Raw genomic sequence first — 3,935 nt, forward strand, 5'->3', positions numbered from 1 at the left:
AAGAGGAATCTAATAAACAACAAATAAACTAATGAACAAAATACAGCTGCAGGCATGGAAACATGGAAACATGGACTCAAAGTGAATGGAGGGGAGGGGGATAGTGGTGGAAAGAAGGGGAAGGGACTAGTCAAAGAACATGTATGAATGACCTATGGACATGGACAATGGTGTGGGGATTGACTGTGGGAGCGGGGGTTGGGCTGGGCAGAGGAGGGCAAAGTGGGGAAAACTGGGACAACTGTAATAGAATAACAATAAAAAATGATTAAAACAACTAAACAGGCATTTTGGCAACACCTTCTTGGCAATGGAACCTAAACAACATTTATGAGACATGGTAGGGAAAGTTCTCCCTCTGTATTTTAAAAAGAACACCCAGATATCAATTATTACAGAAATAAAATAAGATGAAAAATTTTAACAAACTATTTAAGTTATTTCCTTAAAGAGACCACTTCTGCTGCCAGAGGTCTTGAATAGTCTCATGGTCAATCATCCAGAAGCAATGCTTCACATAATTGATGGAGTTGGCTTCCAATTTGGTAAGCGAGCCACCATTTTTTATACTAGCTTGAATTTTTGCTCTAATGTATCTTACAGAACTAGTTTCTTTCAGTATTTTAGGATTTTTTTTCTGTTTTTTTAAGGATTCTTGACTTTTCTATCTTGGTTTGGTGGTTTTGAGTCTTTTCCATTCTGGTTTGAGTTTTGTGCATTTTTGGCTACAGTATCTTAAACAGATTTCTTTACTGGAGCTTTTTCTTCAGCTCAGTTGTCCCCAGAATCATCATCATCATCACCATCATCATCATCATATTCCTCATTATCTTCATCAACAGCATGTTTTATTCTTTACTGTGGAAACTTGCTGCCACTTCCAGGAGCAGAATACTTTCCAGATATACTCAGGAGTTTCACATCCTTTTCCCCTTCATCTTCCTCCACAGCTACTAAGTGCTGTCCACTAATATGCAAAGGCTCTGGACCACAATTCAACTATAAGGTCATAGATAGTGTTATTTAAAAGCCATAAAGGGAAACCATTGGCTGTACATTTTTGAAGTTGCCAGAGTTACCTTAATTGTCCTGCCTTCATAATTCATTCCCTCTGCTTTAACAATGTGTAATTCATCCTTTGCACTATACCCTAAACTGACCACTCATAAGAAAATTGGTGCTCATTTTCATCATTATCTACCTTAAAGTTGTAATCTTTGTTAGCCTTGGTTCACAACAATAGAGAAAATCCTGATGCCTCAGAGGGCTCATGTCCATGTCCATTGAATCTCCCTTTGGGTGGTGGCACCCACTCAAGTGTGAGAGAAGGTGGGTGGAGATAAATGACCTCAGTTCTGCAGAACAGACACACAGGATTCTGGGATTACACCCTAAGAATCCTGAAACACCGCTTCAAAAGAACCTATACACCCCAATGTTCATAAGAGCACAAAATTTACAATTGCCAAGTTGCAGAAGCAACCAAAGTACCCATCAGTAAATGAGTGGATCAAAAAACTGTGGTACATTTACACAATGGAATACTACACCGCAGAAAGAAAGAAATGAGCTCCTACCCCTTGTGACAGCATGGATGCATCTGGAGAGCATTATGCTAAGTGAAATAAGCCAGGTGGTGAAAGACAAATACCATTTGATCTCATCTATAAGTGGTACCTAATCAAGAAAACAAACAAGCAAGCAAAATATAATGAGAAACATTGAAATAAAGAACAAACTGAGAGTAAGAGGGGAGAGGGGGAGGGATAGTGGGGGAAAATGGGGAAGGGTCATCAAGGAACATATATAAAGAACACCTGGACAAAGTCAAAAGCAGTAGGATCAAGGGTGAGGCTGGGGTGGTGGTGGGGAGAATATGTAGACAACTGTACTTGAACATCAATTAAAAAATATAGGAAAATAAAAGAACAGATATGCAGGATGCAATTGCACCAGGACCATAGTCAGTTCTTTACAAAAATTCTTATGTACTATTTTGATACTATATCTATAAATATTTATATATAAACTGGTGGTGGAATATATAGATAGAAAATATAGACTAAGGGTCATATTTCTCTTTTTTACTTACTGATTATTTTAGCTGAGGGAAAAATTCTACAAAGATGATTTATTGATAGAGTTAGATTAGATTCTTAAATCCAGAAACAAAATTGACTTTTTTCCATAGAAATGAAGTACCACAAAACATAAAATATTTCTTCTGATATGGTTTTCAAAGAGGCTTTCATAATTTCCTTCTAATAAGATTTTTGAGTTTATGTTAAAACAGGTCATTCTATAAGATCTCTGATGTGCCTGGGAGAGCACTATGCTAAGTGAAATAAGCCAGGCAGTGAAAAACAAATACCATATGATCTCACCTATAAGTGGAACCTAATCAACAAAACAAACAAGTGAGCAAAATAGAACCAGAGACATTGAAATAAAGAACAAACTGACAGTAACCAGAGGGGAGGGAGTAGAGGGGGATAATGGGGAAAAGAAGGGGAAGGTTGTCAAGAAGCATGTATAAAGGACCCATGGACAAAGACAATGGAGGGTGGGGGTGGGGTTGAATGTGGGAGGTGGGGGTGGGTAGAGTGGGGGAGAGTAATGGGGGGAAGCGAGGATAATTGTAATTGAACAATAAAAAACCAAATGAAATAATTAAGAGACAAAAAAAGTCTCTGATACACCTGGACCATGAATATAGCATCATGGGTAGTTATTTTAGTGATAATTAACATCCAAGTATAACTTCCATGGTTCCTACCATCTCACTATGCAGTTGTGCTATATAAATTGCTAGCTCTAATTTCATCTTCCTTTGGTTTTCTTTTTATTTTTGGCTCATATACAGGGTAGGAAAAAGTAGGTTTACATTTATAGGAAAATAATATAATTAATAAATAATAATATAAAAATAAACTTTATTTTGTGTACAAACAAATGTAAATCTACTTTTGTCCCATCTTGTGTAAGTCTTAGTTTGTCTAAGAAATTCATGTTAGATATTTTCTCATCTGAGATAGTATGTCTTTATTTTATTTGAAGTTCAAAGCAATGCTAATTTCTTGATTTGGATTATGAACAAATAAATTGTTCTGAGCTTTCAGTCAAAAAAAAGTCCTGCAGCAGGGCAGCTCAGAACAAGAATGTGACTCTCTGTATCAGACCTTTGCTTTTTACTGACACTCTTTCATTAGGTATGAGGACACGTCCCACCTTTGTTAGCCAGTCTATTTACTCCTGCTAAATATAACATTCTTAAAAGGCATTTGGAATTGAAAACAACCTAAAGCTCTGTTTAGATTTGTGACTGTTATTCTTCTGGTTAGAATTGCACATGGATGATACAACAGTAGCAAAGATGCATCCACAATAGATGTCACCCAGGATGGTCATTAAACTCAGTTTGCAATTAAGATTCCTGTGCCACGTGGCACCTCAGGAACAGAGAACCTGATGCTGCCAAAATGAAACAGGGTGCAGCCAAGAGCAGGGCCCCAAACGGGGGTTTGTAATGGGGTACAGAACTCAAGGTGTCCAGGAAATATTAGAAAAAATATATATAGGATGTACTCACCCCCACAAGCCTGAGCTGGGGGTAGGCACACATGGAGCAGGGCCATTCAGAGCTGCTTTGTATAGCAACAGCTTTGCAGCTAACCCCTGGCATGGTCATTTAACATGTCTATAACCTTTAACTGGTTTCATAGATATGTTAAATAGCTGTCACCATGCTTTGATGTAACTGGGAGGCAACGCCCCCTGGTTACAGTACCTGTTTGAGAGCTTGGAGATAATTGGCTCCCATGCCATAGGGCCACACCTGCCCAGACTTACTATGGCAGCCCAGTAAAGCTGGAAGAATATGGGAATGCTGGCAGGTGTAACTGATTGTAGGAGGAGTCAGAAATGGGGCTGCAGAG

The 3,935-nt window shown here is 38.3% G+C and overlaps 1 pseudogene; it reads right to left on the minus strand.

Moving 5' to 3' along the window:
- Positions 1–445: 445 nt before the first annotated feature.
- On the minus strand, positions 446–1,106 carry LOC112300486 (nucleophosmin pseudogene; annotated as a pseudogene).
- Between the last annotated feature and the right edge of the window lie 2,829 nt (positions 1,107–3,935).

Source organism: Desmodus rotundus, chromosome 6 (assembly GCF_022682495.2).
Source record: "Desmodus rotundus isolate HL8 chromosome 6, HLdesRot8A.1, whole genome shotgun sequence".
Classification (NCBI taxonomy): Eukaryota; Metazoa; Chordata; class Mammalia; order Chiroptera; family Phyllostomidae; genus Desmodus; species Desmodus rotundus.